The 19,511-nt window shown below is 39.1% G+C and overlaps 1 long non-coding RNA gene across 1 annotated transcript in view; it reads left to right on the top strand.

Moving 5' to 3' along the window:
• Window positions 1-19,511, top strand: part of LOC118234422 — a 50,042-nt gene that overhangs the window by 10,785 nt on the left and 19,746 nt on the right. The window contains exon 2 of the long non-coding RNA XR_004766664.1: window positions 4,396-4,439. This is a non-coding gene — a long non-coding RNA (uncharacterized LOC118234422). The remainder of the gene's footprint in view (window positions 1-4,395; window positions 4,440-19,511) is intronic.

The raw sequence follows: 19,511 nt of genomic DNA, 5'->3' as shown, positions 1-19,511 counted from the left end.
GCGAATGGCATTCTGTTACTGCAGAGGGCTCTTCTGTTATAGGGGACATAATATGCTTATTAGCATAGCAAAAATGCTATTCGATATGCAGCTTTGAAGTCCCTACAAGAGATTAAAAAATATTGGCAAATATTGACAAAAGGATAGGCCAGGCAGCAGCCCGTCCAGAATATTGCATTCGTCCTCTCTTTTGCGGCAGCATAATTAAGTTGATTATCTGATATTTCAAAGGATTATGATCAGACCACCCTTTTTTTCATTGGAAGGGGGGTATCTTGGATCAGGGCTGTGTATTTTATTACTTATTTGTGCACATTTCCCAATGACATCAAGTTTAATTAAGATGATTATCATTCTATACTCTCAAATCCTCACCAGAGTCATATGCATTAAAAAAAAAAAAAGAAAGCGCGTCTATATACAAACATGATTCCTCCCCATTACCACCCCATCCTCCATCTGAACTGCATGATTACTATAAGGAATAAAAAGGTGTTATGTAATAAGATGAGGATAAAGTAGGACAGTGAAGGAAATAAGGCGGGCTGTGATACATTTCCTGTGACATATTACAATTTTAACTCCCAGTGGAAACTTTCGGTTGAATTGAAGTCAGAGAGCAGGCATCTGATATTGAATGAAAATACATTAAAATAACAATTATTAAAATAACAAAGCATACCTATGCCCTGGCTAAATAAGTGCAAATAAATGACTACATTTCCTGCAGTCCCTGCACATGAAGAAAGGAAATTGAAAAATAGCTTGACATAAAAGAAATGAATGGTTTCAAACATATAATTCAAATTATATATTTTTAAAAAATCATTAATTTTGGATTGGTTTAAATGAAAATGCTATTTTTTACAAAGATTTTTAAATTATGATTTTCACAAAATAATATGGTAAAAGAATCCACAGCTAACTGAAAATCAGAAGAACTGGGGTTATCAGGGAATTGATTTCAAAGATCAAAGATCGCTGTGAGGATGATTATGATGGCAATGACAATTATGATAATGATGATTAGGATGAAAATTATTTGTAGTCTATTTATATCTTCTATCCCTGCTAAATGGCATCTTTGTTTAGGGTAAGCATCTAAAAATGTCCTGCTTTGCCTGAAATTGTTTCTGTCACCCTGAAAAAAAAACGTGCTCCTTAGCCTGACAACATGCCCTGGTATGCTTATGAAACTGACCCAAAGTAATAAATAATTTGCTAAAATGGATCCTGCACATCAGCTGAGAGGAAAGGATTTATTTTGCCAATTAAAACTGGAGGATGGACATTGCCCGACTCCAATTTTGGCTCAGTCAACACAGGAACACTATTCTTTTACAGTAAGTACAGTGAGACCTTTAATTGACATGCCGTGTACTGCTTCCAAAATGCAACAGTTTGGACAGAACACTCCGATATAGTCAGAGGATAAGAGATGCTAGAAGGTTTAGTTCAATAGGCTTAAATACAGCCCTAGAAAGGCAATGGAAAGTCCAAAGACAGCAGCCAATGGTCATTAGGTCTGAGTGACATAAACCCACCCTATGCCAGGACAAAAGAAATTAAGACCAAGGTCATTATCAGTGAGAGGACTTGCACATAGAGGTGTAGATTCCAGAATGGGACCCATTTCTTTTAGCATCCAGGCTATGAGGGCTCTTTGTTAGTGCTATCGGAGTGGAGAGACAAAGCACATGCTTGTGCTCCATTGCTTATCTCTTTGTACCATCGTGCAGCACACTTTCCAGTTGCTTGATTTTCACTGCTTTAGTTTGACAACAAGAAAACCGGGCATCTTAAACAGACCTGGGGAGAACGGTGCAGAGATAAGAGTGGCATTGTGTGCCACCATGGGGGACTCCTTTTATTTCAAAATGGTGGAGTATGTCTTCCCGGTGGCCACTATGACAATGTCTTTGTGTCAATTCTGGAGCTTCTGAGTGAGCGGGTGGGGTTTTGGGGGAGGCGAGGGAATGGGAGGCCTGAGGAATTATGGCTGCTGGATCAAGATTTCTCTGTTGCGTCCAGACAAGCCGTCTCACACTCACTTTGTCAGACGAAGACACTTTCGCTCTTTAAAAGACTACAGGTTCAGCGTGTACATATTGTTAATAACCCCCGGCCCAAATGCACAAGTAGCCGGGCACAGACATGCACGGCCTGCAACCACACACCCATGCACTCGCACACACGCGCGCACACACAAACCCCAGACAGCAAGCAACTCCGGGCCAGATGTGCGGAAAGACCGGCCCGGCGGTGCTGACCCTGGGCCAGAATCGGCCCAAATCCGGCTCAGAGTCACTTGCTATCTGAGACACACACACACACACACACACACACACACACACACACTGCTATAATAAAAAGCATAGGTGGTGGGTTGGCCCGCCTGTGGCTGCAGAGCAGAGTGCTTCTCTGTATTCTTCCCAGGGGTTCCTGATCATTTTACGATGGGCTGTTTGATATGCTGCCAGTTCTAATGCTGCCAGTGTAATGTCCCTTGTCAACTGTGATAAACTCATAAATCTATCATAGAGATTCACCTTAAAAACTTTCATTACAAAAATGATCTTTAATTCAGGGGCCAACAGGCAGGATACTGAACAGAGTACTTGGGGGAAAATGCATTTTTGTCTCAGTTCTGGACCAAGGTGTGTGTGGGGGGGGGGGGGTGTCATGGCCCACCCCATGTTTACATAACAAAGACTTATGTTCTATGATCAGTGAATTTAATTTGAAGTTATTGTGCAATACTCAAATCTGATTGGTCAGTTGAGGCATTCTGCAATTGTTTCTGAATAGATGGCCACTGTTTTGAGAGAGTCTGCTGCTGTTAGAACATCTGGTTGCTATATTTTATTAAAATAATGCTTATTAATGAGAAGTCAACTTGAGGTCAAAGCTGAATTGTCTAATCAGCTTTCAGTATTATTACATATTAACCTGTCATTGACTATTGAGTGTGACCCATAAAGAATACAAAAACACAGGTACAAGCTTTTATGTAACAGTGAATTTGATTGCTAGATTCCATCCTCTGTGCATTCACAGTTGTCCTTTCACTGATGTAGCCATCTCTGAAACAAGCTAACATTAATATAAATGTGAAGATTAAACAGAGTGCTTAAAATGTCTTCACATCACATTCACATGGTAAGCGAAGGTGAGGATTCAGCCCCCTCAACAGCTTAACCCTACTACTGTTCTTAGACCCCTATGCCAGCAAATCAATGACAAGCGGACATGTAGGCTAGCTAACTAGCAATCTGACCAAAAGTACCTGGAGTGAAATGCTACATTTAACCCCATGGGTAGGGAAAAAACTAACGGTGGGGGGTACACCAAACGGCCTTAATAGCTTTAAAAGTTAACTTAAAGTAAGGCAATTCAATACAATTATCAAGATGTTGACTTTCTGGTTGGTGACATTGGTTTTGTGTTACTGTCCATTGTGGTCCATCAGTTGATGCTAACTACAAGATCAGTTAATGTCACTTCATGTATAGGTTAACTTACTCAAACTTTCTCTTGCATACTGGCCCTTATTTTAAGCTCCTGATACTCTTTTCTGCCCCCATCAGTGCTTGAATTGTGCTGATACTCACTTTTGTTTTTTGCCCATGTAGCGTTACTTCTTATTGTGTACTGCCACTTGTTAATGGATCTAGGTATGCATGCTATAGTTATTTACCACAATAAGACCATTCGTTTTGGGCTGCCTGTTTGTATTTGTGAACTTTTACCACTAAAATAAAGGTAAATTCTTATTGCCCTGTTTAAGGGATTATAATTCAGACAGCAGCTGATGCCACAGGATACATTCACTGGATTTAGAATTCTGAGCGTATCCACTTGATGTGATTTACAAACTTGCTTGTAGATTACTTCTTGTTAAACGACTTTGACTTGCTTGACCCAACAATAGATTCCAGTAAATGTTGGCCGCTGCAATGCAACCCGCCTTTTCAATGTTATAGCTTGGTGCAAAAATGGAAAGTTCCAGAATGGACTGGTACGCCATACTGGAACTTCTACAGTTTGCGCCTATGAGTACTGGCACTGCCCATAATAATAATAATAATATTTTTTTAGATAACTGACAAGTTCCAATGTGTGAGCAAAAAAGAGAAAAAACTATTGTCCACATGTGCACCCCACAGCAATGATGTTTATTGGAATACATGGGCAGATGCGGTTTATAATCCTCAACCACTGAAGTATAGCTCCTTTAAAGCAAAATCTGCATGTCGCTTTAGTTGCATATGGTATCCTCTCATAAATAATGAAACATTTATTAAATTATCTTGCTGTGTTTTTTATTCACTTTTTTAATCGTGCTTCTTTTTGCCAGAGCAGGCCACCTTCATCCCTGTACTCTTTCTGTCACAGGTAGCCTGCCAGACTCGACGCTGAGCTCCAATTAAATTTCCAAGGTGAGTGGAAAGACCGGGCAGTGGAGGCAGTGTTTGGAGGTGAGTGAAATGCAAAGCAGCCTAATACAGCGAGACAGGCTTAATTAGAACTATTACAGGAGAGCTGGTAGGTGCGGGCAGGATCAGGGGGTCATCCCCACAGCCTCGCAAGGAACAACCGCATGATTAATGAAAACAAAAAAAACTGATGACCGCACAACTTTAAGGAGAAAGGGTAGAGGGGCGCACCAACAAAAACAAATCACTAAGTTGAGATGGCCCAGGAAATTGATCGCCAAAGATAAATGGACAAAATGCCAACAGGAGGGCCTTTGAGGTAGCAAGGAGAGAGGACAGCCGATGTGTTTACTCTGGGGCTCTTAAATTCAGAAAGCAGCGCTCTGCCACAGGAACAGGAGGCATTGTGGAACCAAGGTTTACAAGCACTCTCCCTGCACAATTCTGCACACGAAAAGGCAGCTGCCAGACAAATGAACTGCCTGTAACAAATGTGCAGGTTTGAAAACAATGAAATGACGGGATGCCAAAAAAATCTTGTTTGAAAACACACTGACAAAAATTTTGTTGAACTACAAAAGCATTCCAGAATAGGTTTTTTATGTGAAGTATGCACGCCAAGCTTTGGAAGCATCCCTAGTTCAAAAATAAAGTGAAACCGCCTTTGATTTTCATCCTGCACTCTTTCACATGCTGTTGCAACCCACAATTCAAAATGGGTACTGATGGATACCATTTGAGATCGGTCAACACAAATGAAAGTGACACACTGTGGGTGTGTGTGTGTGTGTGCGCGTGATTGTGTGTGTGTGCAAATGTGAAGCATGTTTCCTTCATTCTCAGCACTGTTCTCTTTTAATTTCTCTCGCTCACATACAAGCACACACAGAAAGTCCAGTGGTGAAGTACCTGAGGAGGATGATGGGCTGAGAGAGTCAGTACATTGAATCATTGAGATGTTCAGACAGTCTTGTCAGCCCCAGTTTCAAATAGGAAATTACACGGTGGAAAAACTCCCTGGGAAAAATTGTCACCATTATTGCTTTTCCTCTCCAATTGCTGAGATCAGATAACAGGTGCCCATCTCCAAGCCCTAAAAAGACACAAAAATGGTTCAAACAAAATTTTGAATCTAGAGCTGCAAATCTACCTTTTGGGGTTATAGACTGATTAGGTACAGGATGGGCCAAGAATCTGTAACCTTGCAGCTTCAAGTCTAGACGATGACATTAGCTTACTATGAGCCCCTCGTTGCTGCACACACTTGCCTGTTCCCATCAAGCATAAGATGAGTTTGAAAACCAATTAAGCAAAGATATTAGGTATTGTCAGTGAGAGGCTCAGCTCTTTTTTGATCTGTGCTCGCTCTTGTCTTTGGTACTGTGTGGCCTGTACTGTGGAAAACCATAGACGAGGTACTTCAGCTGCAGCGCTCTTTGTGTGGGTTGCCGCGGGAACAGTGACAAATCAAGAAGCACACTTGACAAAAATGGTAAAAACAGCCAATTTGATTAATTTATGCTGTTGGAATGAGTACTTAATTAACTGAACAATTTTTTTTTTAAACCAATGGATTTTTAATGTATTTATTATAATTTTGTATCAGCATTATTCACAATAGTATTTTCCTTTTGAAGGCGAAGCACAAGGATTATTATTAAGAACAACAGTGGGGGGAACAGAAAGGCTGTCCTTGGGTAAACCATTGACTTCATCTGAAAGAATAATACTTCATTATAAGTCCTTCAGTAGCCATCACTTATCACCTTGTTTCAGCTGTCAGATATAATTCTGTGTGACCAAAGGACACGGGCATGCAGTCAATCTAAAGGCCAGCTCCCAGACTTACCTCTTAACTGATTAGAGAGGGACTGCAGGAGACAGCAGGCAGTGGCTACGCTTAGTTTGATTTTGATCTTTCATGATTATCGCAGAAATGCTAACATTGCAGAAGTAAGCAGAGCATTGAAACACCGAGCACTACAGTTGTTATAAACACTTGGATCAAAATCAAAATGGTGGTGCTATTGAGTCTTTTAGAGACTTAAAACTTTCTGTAGTGTTCTGAAGTTTGTCATCTGGAACATATAACTCTTATGTTTTGCCTCCATCTTGTATTGGCCACATTTTGGAATGCTATTACCAATTTTCCTCTGTCCCTTGTTTTGGCCTAACCACATGAATGAGACTTATCAACTTGGCAGATTGTTTGACAGTATGTAACATGATTGTTATGTCCATGTATCGCTGCTTGCAGCAATATTTATTATTGTTTTGGCACAGTAACATTTTAACTGTCACTTCCACTCCCTTTGCTGCCGACAAACACCTGCATCACCAGAGGTTTCTGACATCCTGTGCTTCTCTGCAACCTCCCTTGACGCACAAACACACATTAATTTTTAGTTTTCCACTCACACACACATACACACACATACACACACACACACACACACACACACACACACATACATACATTCATATACGTGTGTGTGTGTATATATATATATGAATAGCTGGAGTTTTGGTTATCTGTTTAGTCCATCCTGTTTGAATGCGTGCTGTGCTTCCACACTTGAACACTCTTGAACATGGTGTCCTCCCCTAAAACGGCTGTGGAAGAACACCAGCGACACATGAGCAAATTCTCGCTGTTCCGAGCCCCCAGTGCCTCTGATACTGGGCTGTGTATCAGCTGGCCATTGATAGTGCCCTCTGATTAATTACCTGCAAAATCATCTCAACCCATGCTAATGAAACAGCTGGCCGCAGTGCAAAACCAAAGTAGTTTCTACCTAATCAAAACATAGTCTCACGTTCGCTGATTGACAATACTGGCAGCTGTACAGCACCTGTTACCATCAATACAGAATTATACAAGAAATTTACATGCATGCACCCTGTCCTGGGGTTTCTGTTGATCCTTTTAAATAAAATTAGGAGCAAGGATTATGTATACAAAAGAAAAAGGTCTCTCTGTTTTTTCCTTTCTCTTAAGATCATTTTAATCACATTAGCCTCGCCTCATGTGCTCAGTGACAACATTTTTACTGTTCTTGAAAGATAAACGGATGCCGGGAAAATGGATTCCATAATGCATTACGGGTTTTGTCATTTGTGAATGTATGAGTTCCTGAAATTTTTGACCTTATTTGGTCAGCTCTTACAGCAGTCCCCGATGGTTGTAGTTTTACTGCATTGGCCATCCCTCAGCTACAATTTATAAACATATTTTTTTTCCTTGATTCTTCTACGATCTATTCTGTGCCGTGCAGCACATACAGAATCGAAATAGCAATGATGTAAAGGGCATTGGTGGTCTGAACAAATGATGAAGCACAAGCATGACTCCAGTGTCCTGGCAACAACAGGCAAAGCGAGAGCGAAGAAGGAGAAGGATAGAATTCACGAGAAAAGGCTTTCTGTGAAATCCCACGATCTCTGGCCAGATCTCAGTGCTACCTCTCAGATTCCCTTTCAGTTTAAATAAATCCTCCTTGGTTTCTCTTCTGATATCCTCAAGTCACCCGTACAATTCCACTTGAACTTTTAAAAGATGCCTCGTCTGATGTGCACAGTCAGAGAATTCAAGGCTCATAATTAGACACTGGTTAAGCTTTTGAGTTGTAGGTTTTCAACTGGCAACCAAAAAAAAAACCGTCTGCTACAGCCCTGGTCCCAGATGCAATGGGATTTTAACTGGATTTGCCAGCCTGTTTTCAGTATTCATCATTTAGACGTTTTCCATCAATGATCTTAATGGCAGTGGACAATATTAATAGCAGCGCATCAACTCAGAACAAATCTTATTGATTGTAATTAAATTATAAATCTAATCATTGATTCTCAACAAACAAATCACTTTGCGCAACCCACAGAAGCCAGTGATTGATAAGTTAGTCAAGTAGAATGGGATATTATAATAATGATCATGATCACTTTTATCTCCATAGTGATTGCCGTTGAAAATCTCCTGATCAGTATACAGACTATGCATTTCTCACATTAGAGCAATATTTGGATTTCCTATCACTGGACATGGTATGGGGTTTTGTTTCTGTTATTCCAGCTACATTATTGTTTAAAAAAAAATGGAAATGGATCAGTACATCCTGCGTCATGCTGTTTATAAAAAACCTTAACATATTATGGTCTATTTATACCTGTTCATCCCCTTAATGATCATGTCATTGTCATTGAGACCAAAAAAGAAGAAAAGCCATTAATGGTTATTACTATCTTCTTTGAACCACAGAGATGCTTTTCTATGCTTTTATAAGGGCAGTGGGTGCCTTGCGACATGTTACAACCTCCAAATATTTGAAAAAACATATGCATTGCTAAACAAAATGTATCTTAACCTGCATATATACCCGTGCAGCTTATATCACATTTTGGTTATAAAAGCACTTTTTATAGAAAGTCAAACAATTAAAAGTCCAAATAATACCAAGGATCAAGAGGCCCTGTTGTTCAAATTCATCTTTGACTAATGTTGTTGAGAAAATTAATTGTTGCCCTTTTACATAATAAATAAATTAATGTACGGTACTAAATTAAATCGAAATGTTACAAATATAGTTTTAACTTGCACCAAATTATTAAAAGAGTTTTGTATACGTGTAGAGAAGAAAATAGAATATTATTTTTAATATGGGGTAGACAGTGTTATTGCCTATGCAACTTTACTTTTCACCTGTCAGACCTTTCCTGTGGCTTTGAACCAGCTGTAACCAACTATATCATTCATATATCTGTTCTCTCTGAAATCAAAGATGGTGTGCTTGACTAAAACAGTGAATTACACCATCAAATATATATTTTCTACAAAAAGTAAGATGAAAACACCGTAGTAGTTAATGACAAAACGGCGTATGATGATGTATGAATTTAAGTGCTCACAATTCCCGGGAACTCAGCTTGAGTATTGGAAGCGTAGCTTTTGAGACTGGCATGCAAACATGAGCGCTTACACAAGCTGTCTTGGATGCTATTTATAGAGACTGTTTTGACAAAAGATAGGACAAGGGCCCTGTGCTTGGTTATTGCGCTTTATGGTTTAATGCCATCATTGTCGATTTGACAAGCTGATAGATTGTTTTTCTCTCCTGCCTGTCTTTTACGCTTGGCTGTGTTTCTTCACCACTGCCACCCCCACACACACACACACACATACACACACATGACAACACTGAACAATGAAATCCGAACAATGTCTTCGGCTGGTTTGTCTCACTCCGTTCCCACTCTGCTCTGAAGAATCTTTCAGGAGGAACAGATATCATTATCCGAAAGCATAAAAAAATAATTACGTTGACAGCTTCACAAAAACTCAATGCCAAGCAGGGCGAGGAAGATATATACGGCTGTAGGATCGAATGGACTCTGTACAACCCCTTACTGTTGTATTGTGCATGCGTTGTTGTGCACATATCATAAACCTCCATTGCTCTCCATCTTTGCTGGGCTTCCAGTCATATCTGTACATCTGCTGTGTTAATGATGCCCTTCCCATCATGATGAATGACTGGGAAAATGGCAGACTTATCCTTGGCAAAATCTTCAATGGGGGAAGAATGCCGATATAATTTCAAATAACCACAACAAATTGCCAAGAATTCACCCAACAGAGATACATTTATGAATACCATACTCTATCCCTAAATAGAGAAGCCTTATTTATACATTCCTACATACAGATGTCAAGGAAGCCTACCTGCTCCATTTTAGTTGCCATATGTTTGACATGCAAGCCCTTGGTGTTAAAATGATTAAGAGCATTTTTTTTGTCATGTGATCCACGGAATGCTGTAATTATGCATGCTTGTCATCACTGTAAAACCAAGGTCTTTCGTGTGAAGAGTTTGAGATGAGTCAAAAGGTTGACCAGAGACAATCATTTCTGAAAAACAGATAGAACATTTTCACACTATTGCATTTAATATTAGAATATAGGCTACTGTACTTGCCATTTAAACAATGCAAGCCCTGCACATTAGCTGTCATTGAAATACATGAGATTTTCGGAACTTGCTGTGCGACTGGGACTTGTTCCTCAGTGTGGAAGTCTCGTGACTCTGGTGAACGATGAGATGTCCACAGAGCAGTTGAGTTGATGCCCAACGATTAGAGGAGCATGAAACTGAATGTCTCCACGTCAGATCTGAACCCAAACAAGCCTTTGTGGAATAGTCTGTAATACCAAATGAAAAAGTAAAGCTACTACATGAGTTTCTCTGCTAAGGCAAGTATAGGGAGATATTTCAAAGGCGCAATAATTTCAGTCACTGCTAGCTCTGGCCAGCTTTGATGCCACATCAGGGAATATCTTCGAGCACTTAGAGCCGTGAGAGAGAGAAGAAGAGCAGTGTCTTAGTCTTACTCTGGTCTGAGACATCACAGGACACTGCAAGCACAGTGTTCAAAAGATTAAATGGTTTAATGTCCAAAGCATATTATCAGCCAATGCTGAAGGGCAGGAGACTACGGATCAACATTCTGACATAAAACCAGCAGCACAAAGCTTTTCTGGATGAACAGATGAAAATCACCTGCCCCTGCCATGAAGGCTACTTCAACAGTTACAAGGACAATATGCATAATATACCTTGAATACTTATGCCACTGTGTTTCATAATTTTGCTGAAAAAATATGTGTATGTATATATATATATATATATTTCAGCATTTTTTTTTTACATCCATTTAGATTTTTTCTTGTGTGTAAGTAGTGCCCGTTAATTTGTCATTTTTTAAAAAGCAATTTAACATACTTGAATGAGTAAAGCTTACTCAAAGATGACATTTGTTTAATGCAATGTAAAGCAATGTAATGGCCCTGGCAACAGCAAGCAATTCTGTCGTAATAAACACATTTTTTTAAATAAAGCACTTTTGTCACCGCAGTAGGAGACAGGTGGGAAGGAAAATGTCAACATATAAGGAGCGACCTAGAATATATTACACATGGGGCCATGGAGAAAAAGAAATGTTGAGAAACATTGATGTTGAGTACACAACAATGATTACATTCTCGGGACCAACAATTACAATTTTTGAGTTTTGTTTGTTAATAATTTGCTACTTATTAAAGTAGTAAAGTTAAGTTATCTTACATTTTCTGTGTATTGCATTTTTTAGAAATTTTTATGTTGGGTCAGTAAGAGGTTTACTCAATCCACCATGAAAACCTGAGGAAAGGCTCAAACAGTGTGCAGGGAATTTGAAACAAACAGGTTATTTCAGTGCCAATTCAAGAATTGTTTTAAAATGTTGAAGCATTAACTTTACTCAGACAAATTTAGGGATTTTGTATGTCTGCAGGTTTACAGACTATGCTTGAAATGTGTACTGAAATACTGTATTGAAATACATTGTAATACATTGATGATATATATTTTTTTAAACTGAAATTTTGATCTTATATTTTTCAACCACCCTAAGAACTTCCTACCATTTTAGTGAAGAACTTCACTACCTTCTTTAGTTTTAATCGTTATTTGTTTGTTTCAGGTAATGTATGACTTCTGTGAAGCGCAATGGAATGTTTATTATTCATGCGCTTTGTCATTTTATTGGTCCTCTTATTTGTGCATGAATACAGTTTTATGAGCTATCACATTAAAGCTTTTGTGCCATTATCTTGAATGCTATTTCACTGGCCCCTGAAATGGTAGCTTTAGGATCGTAGGTTATCCATTTACCTTAATTTGCAGCTTTCTCTACAAATTGTCCTAATAAAGAAGGAAGTGTTTGCTTAATGCTTTAGCTCCTTTTATTGCAGGCTATTACTGTGTAGCAGGAAAGGAACCATAAATTCTGTTTTAATTTGATATTACTTTATTTAAAAAAGAAAATGTTTGTTGCTTAGAGTCCCTGATTTGAAGGGATTTTTTGGGGGAGGGAAAAGCAAGGACTTGAAAAATCTTTCAAGAGCCATGTCAGTATACCCCCTCCAGGTGTTCAAGACACATATACTGACTATATAACTTGCCATTAAGTCTGTGACTTTTGTGAGACGATTAACTGTCTGTAATATGTTCTGTTGTTAAACCTATCCAATAGGTCAGTGACTTTAGAACATTCACTGGGATCGTCTGAGGCCGCAAAAAGTGACAAACAGATCAGTTCCCTCAGTTTTAAAGGACATAATTGAAAACACACAGGTGTGTCAATAACAACCTGGCTGATGATGGAGATGATGAACTATATAGTTGCACCTTTCTACAATGATGTTTAATAATGTAAAAATTAGATTTTAAATAATCAATACTTTTGATTTATAGTATCCCTGCACTGAGGAAACAAAGCAGTGAAAAAATAATGTTAAAGGAAGGATTTTAACTACATATATGTGAAAGAGTCACTGGAATAACAATACAACTGAATGAAATGATCAACTATTTTGGAAGCACACACAAAAATGCATCCCTTTTCAAAGCTATTATAATACATAATGGAACTGTATGTTTAGTAAGGATAATCCACGACAAGGTGTTCTGCTATTGAAAAATAATGACCAACATGGAAGTGAAGAATGGTTGACTTTGCAAAGGTCATTATCTTCTGATAGCGGACCACCTTGGAGTGGATTCATCCCGCCTATCATATGACTAATTACCTTACAAAAGAAATCGATCAATAATGGTATCCTCAAAAAACCTTACTCAAAGCACCCCTAAATTGAGCATGCTGACTTAAACATTTTAAGAAAAGAAAAGCAAAGACTATCAGTCATAAGGACTCTGGATCAAAGACAAAACATCAGTAGATTTATGTTGAATATGAAACAATGACATAAATTTTACATATTCAACATGTCTGCATGTCTCTGTTTATATTTGAGCAGGTAAAATTAGAGTTCCCTGCATTCCTGTTCATGGCATCCCTTCTCACCTGAGTGTAAAAATAGTCAAAATAAATACATTAGTGTTCTCATAAGCTGTTCCTCTTTTCCTTCAGGGAGGGTAATAAACATCTCATTGGGGCTACGTTATGAATTCATTACTGCATTGACTTTCCGGGTCGAGGAGGTTGAGGGAAGGGCAATGTCATTTGGATAGGAAACTTGAATTTAATCTCATCCCAACCAACCTTGAATTCAATCAGTGTTTTTTTGTGTGCTAATAAATCTGCAATGAGGCCCACACGCCGACTTAGCGCAGCATTTTCCATCCCCTAAAGTTTACTTTACATGGACGCTGTAGAATTCAAAATGTAACCGCGTGAACTGTCAGCGGCCCACGGCACCCCTGATCATGGAGCTGTCCGGGACCTGGGCAAGGGACCCCTGATATACGTAGCTCAAATCCTTTGTCACTGAGTGTCATTACAGCCAGTGATGTGCTTTCTAGGACTGCTAGCCAGAGTTGGCACTGCCACAGTCCGGATTCAGTAGTAGGCCTTGGGGCTCTCCCACAAACCAGAACCTTATTTCCTGGCAAAGCTAGCCATCCAGCTGCACTGGTTCTCTTGTACTTGATTCTCTGTTGTGAACAATATTTGTCATTTTCTGGGACACAATTTTTGACACTACAAAAACATCCAATCTCGTTGTTCAGTTTACTAAATGGCCCTAAAGCATTCCTAGCCAAATCCTACTGTAAATTATTTAGTCCCAAGGGGCATTTTTATCTGTTGTCTGTTGTATCTGATCCAGTGATTTTTATGATGTTTGAGAGCAACAAGCAGCAAAAGGGAAAGATAGAGATTTTTCCTTCAGGGCTGTTTCTCTGAGGTAAATAATGAAGAACCAAGGCACGTTGCTCGGGTGATCAATTATCCATGTCACCAGATGGGTGAAAAAGTGAATGATTTTCCAAACACATTTCTGCCCGAGAGTTTGATCGCCTTAATGACAGCCATATGCTGATGGATGACAAAAGCTTCAAATTAATTAGGCTTCAGGGATCTACCAAACCTGGGGGTACTCTGTTGCTTGCTTGATCAAATTAGCGAAGGTATGTGCCAAAAGCACTAAGGCCTGATTTCAATCCTTGTTTCATACGGTAAAGAAATGAAGAAATGTCTTGGGGAGGGGTGCCTTTGCAAAGGTGGTATATGAAGCCTAGAATACAAACCACAAAAAGGCATACTATATCTGAAGCCAGTTCTGGGACTAAAATCAATGATGACCATGGAACAGTTTTGAAGCCACACAGACTTGATCTCATGACGAACAGCAGAAGAATTTTGGTTTGGGTTAGGGTTAGCACACAGAAGTAGTTATAGTAAGGTGGTACTGCTTGTATCGTATTCACAATTATTCACAACTATAATCTTACAATTCAATGAAACTCAGATTTTGCATTTTGCATTGTACACTCTACAAAACCAGTCGTGTTCTAATTGCGCATTGCGTTGGCACAAAATCTACGGAATGGATATTAAGCAGCCACTTGTCAGATTTAGTTTCCATTGTGTATCATCTGCCATTACGTCAGTGTTGTTTTGGACCCTGAAATCCGGAGTGCTCTGCCTTTCATTTGATTACGCTGGAGCTGCACAGTAGTACCGGACTGATGAGAGTCTCATGAATAGGGATCAGTGCCTTTGTGCTAATGATGCAGTGCATCAGAGAATGTGGAGTAAAGCAGGTAGAGAAATGGTGCATTTTGAATCAAAAGCAAATCACTGAAGTAATAATCGCATATAAATAAAGGTAATTGGGCATGAGTCAACCACCCAATGCTGTATAATGGAAATTAAGTCGGCGTGCACAGCGGAACTTGCTGGAACAAAGGAAGGTGCCTCAAAGTATCTTCCTTGAAAGATTTTCTAAACCCTCAACTCAAAAGGACCACAAATGAATGGCCCAAGCTAGTACAAAAGTATGGCTCTGTTACTTAAAAAGTGTATTTAGAATTGTACATATTAAAGTCACTTTCACAACATAGTCTTAAAAATTACTAAACTGTATTTTTTGTTACAGCCAAAAACATCTGGTGGACATAATGAAAGAGAAAATGATTGTGTTGTAACTATCAAATAACTTTAACCCAATTAGGTTTATGAATATCTCTACTAAAACTCACAGCCTATGCTATATTTCTAATATACATAATTAAATAAATAAATAAATAATGTTCACCTTTCTTATGCTCCTTAATACTTTCCTTATGAAAATTTTGTCACTTAGCCTTTATTAGATCATTGATGATAATACATTAAGGGGAAGAAAAATAATTTGCATTATCAATTGTCAAAAGCAGTTAAAAATTCTCATATAACACTTGTAACTGTTCATTCTCATATAACATCTCACAGATTCTAGGCTTGTATATCATTGCCACTGTGCCATGCAGTAGTGGACGTTGTATGCAAAAACAGAGGTGACAAGTTCTTATTTATACATGATTTACATTTGTATGATTTATATTTACTAGATTTTAGACATATTTACATGTGCGTTTCAGAAATTGTCACAATTGCCACAATTTCAGTACCTAAACTGGTTTTACCATTAGAAACTGACTGAAGTATTGTGTTAAGGCAGAGTGGAGACTAGAGACTGAAAGGAGGGTTCAGCACAGCTGAAAATGCTGAACATGAAAAGTGAAAGATATACCAGAGGCCCTATTGCACGGTGGTGAGTTCCCAGACAGTTTTCACTGGAAGAAGCCATATAGAGCACAAATGCCCAAGAAAAGGATTTGCGCCATACGGTGGCCATGTTGCTACAGACAGCATGTCACCGTCTCAGAACAATGTCCCTAAATTACCCTTATCCTTCTTTTTTTTTTTACTAAATACTTCAGGTCATGCATGTCCTGTGCATTTCAGGACCTAGTGTGTTTGCTCTTGCCTTGTGGTAAACCAATACGTACTCTGAGTGAAGCAGGTCCACTGCAATGGCAGAGTTCGGAAGAGGACAGAGGTGTTTTCTCTTCTGCTTTAAATTAGGAAAGGTACGCAGTCCTGTAGCCAGACACAGCCATTCTGTTCATGGGAAATGGCTGCTGATGTAATTGATGTTCTATATTAAAAGTCCAAACATGACCATAGATCATGCAGATAAAGAATGTACTCCATTAGCACATTAAAGAGTTCAGTTCTATCAGTGTGTAGAATATAACTCATGCTTGACAAATAAGAACTATTATTCCAGGGATAAACAAGATTGCACAGACCTTTAACTTAAACCTTGAGCATAGATGAAGACGGCAAATAAAGACCAAAGGAAACTCCAACTCAATGCAGCACAAAGGATTTATTACTGTTTCTGGAGAATTCTTTGCACTTGGATGAGCTGAAGAAGCTCTGCTTCAGAGGTCCTCTCTCCATGTTGCGGCCTGTAAATCTCATCAGGGAGATGACCTGTCTCAGTCTTAAAGGGTGGCCATGGACATTTTATTTGATTTCAGACACGTTATCCTCCATTCCCTTCATGTACATAGGGGGGTAGTATAATCAGCCCAGAGGAATATAGGTAATGCTTGCTTCTTAAAGCAGGCTCGAGTCCCATGTGGAGGGCAGCATGAGGGACGGCCCATCAGCCTCTTACCAATGAATCCTAATCCGCCTCACAGATCAAACGACTGACCTTGTAAATCTCATGTAGTAATTGGGATCCAATCGTTTTATAGTGTCAGGTTTCTCTGGAATTATTAACCCTTTCCCATTAAAACATCTGTAATGTAACTGATTTAACTGGCATGTGAATATTTAGGGCAGAAATATAGTAGTAGGCAGAAATATTGTAAAATCCTTTAATGTAACATCTTTGGTTCATAATTATCCATGTGACCGGACGGCAAACTGCAGCAGCTTGTCAGTGGTCACAGGAGACAGGCAAGATGAGGCTCTTACTGTCAATTTGGTTGATGGAAATATCTTGGGCGTGTCCTGGGTTTAATGGTATCCAACTAAAGAGTTCTGTCGAGGCTGAAAATGGTGCCACCGTAATGAGCACTGACATGTCAGTCTGAAGTCCAGAATGACTTAGCCAAGGACAGCAGTACAGTAAGTCTCCCAGGCATTATTTAACCAAGTGGATGAGCTTGTCTGGACAGGGAATGGGACAGAAAGAACTTTCCCCACTTTGACCGTCAAAAAACAGATTTTTTTTTTTGCAATGTTCTGTAATTACAAGCTGACTGCTCGCTGTCTAATGGTTTTCTCCTTTTAAATCCCTCTCATTTGTTCCTTAAAGGAAGGCTCTCTGGGTCTGAATCAAAGGATAGATTTAAAGCCATCTTGCTTCAAGGCCGTTACACAAGCGCAACTCCCAACTAACCAAAAAATGCAGATGCTGATAGCGTGCCTTGTTTTTAGTGTTGGCCAGCTTTTATAAGGATTCATCTCAGCCAATTCAACATGTAAATCAGTATTTGGCAGAGTTGGTCCGAGAACAGGCTGCAGGCCAACTACATAGCATGCTGCTCACGTTCACTGGCAGTTTCTCCCATTTTTACCATTTTCCTGCATTATAACTTATTTCATTTTAATACTACCAAACTGTATCCGTGTTCATGCTCATATACACGTGAGTGCACACATTTTGCCAAAACCTGTCTGCTAACTAGTTTACTCGCTCCATCTGTAGCTAAAAGGGATCTCTGTTAAGTCCTTTGTAAATTAAATGCAGTCCCTGTAATTGGTATTCTACCTTTGTATCAAGAGTGCCCAGTGTCAGTAGCTTGTGGATTTGCTCAGGAGCAAAGCATCAGAGTTTGAAAACGCCAGTGCATTCTGCTTACATTTCTCAGCAGGGGTCTGGATAAAGTCCCAGGCATCGAGGTCTTAGTAACCACTACCAGCTGGGATCCATCAAATCACTTATGAATTAAATTTTAAAAAATGACTGTTCATCTTTGAAGCACATTGAGCAATAAAGCCATTATTCCTTTCAGTATATGTTTATTGTATCATATTGTAGTATTTAAAGTCTTGGAAGGTAATTTTTCATTACCTGTTAGACAGCAAACTTACCCTGGGCACTCTGCTCTACACGTTTTAGTCAAAATCAGCCAAAGCTGGTCAAAGTCAGCTTGTTGGCAGATTTGGGTTGGGGTTTAATATGGCTTAGAGCAGTACTGTACTTACAGTGGAAGGAAGGTCCATTTATACGTTTTCGTCCTGCTGCAATGATGTACAGAAAGCTTGAAAGGGAAGAGGGCACACACCATTTTCACCCCATTTACCGGGAGAGAAGCAAGAGGCCAATCATAATGCTTTTTCGAGCCATTTCAGAGATCACACTTTGATGGTGGGTAGGAGGAGGGTATTTAGTGCAATTTTATCAGATGTAGGGAACTTGCATTTCTTCCAGTGTTCTTGTGAATGGCTGTTATACAATTTATTCTTTATTCGATTTAACTAGCTGGGACAGATTCCCTTCTGGCTAAAGGCATTGCAAGGATGTTGCAACCTTAAGCCTCTATGACAAACACAATGAAGATCAAATGTGTTAGATATATTTCAAAGAGTGTGTCAGTCATATAAACACACAAACACACACACATAGATGCAATAAACACTATTGCAGACAAAGTCAATGGAGCTCTTTGATGACTCCATTTCCACATTGATTCAGATGAAGGGAACACTAATGAAACAGTTCCTGGTTATTATGGTTTTATAGAACATTCAGTCCTGATTCTAAGAGCAGAACTGGGTAAACAAGATCTTTCTACAGGTTTCTATAACTGCAGCACCACTAATTGTGCACCACATTCTAATTAGCAGAAAATAACACCATAATATCAATATAAAAGGAATAATGACATTCATAATGGTAAGACATTCGAGAGAGAGAGAGATGGAGAGAGTGAGAGAGTGAAAATACCACCAATGACCAATAGGTCTTTTTACATTCAACAGAATCCGTTATGAATACATTAATCCTAAGAAATCACAGACAGGGTGCGTAAGCAGTGGCAGCACAATCTAAAGTTTTAGGAATAGCACTGCAGGTTGCTGCAGTTTTTTAAAATTTATTTAAAAGAACATGAAGGATAAAGGAAAATGTGTTCTTTGTATCACATTAGACCCTGGCTATTAAGTCACTCTGCTTCAAATCTGTCCCTGTCTGTCTCAGTTGTGAATCTCATATACACAAAGTCATGCTATCTTGAT

The sequence above is a fragment of the Anguilla anguilla genome, chromosome 8 (assembly GCF_013347855.1).
Source record: "Anguilla anguilla isolate fAngAng1 chromosome 8, fAngAng1.pri, whole genome shotgun sequence".
In the NCBI taxonomy this organism is placed as follows: Eukaryota; Metazoa; Chordata; class Actinopteri; order Anguilliformes; family Anguillidae; genus Anguilla; species Anguilla anguilla.
The sequence above is the reverse complement of the archived record's forward strand: the minus strand, read 5'-3'. Positions and strand labels throughout refer to the sequence as shown.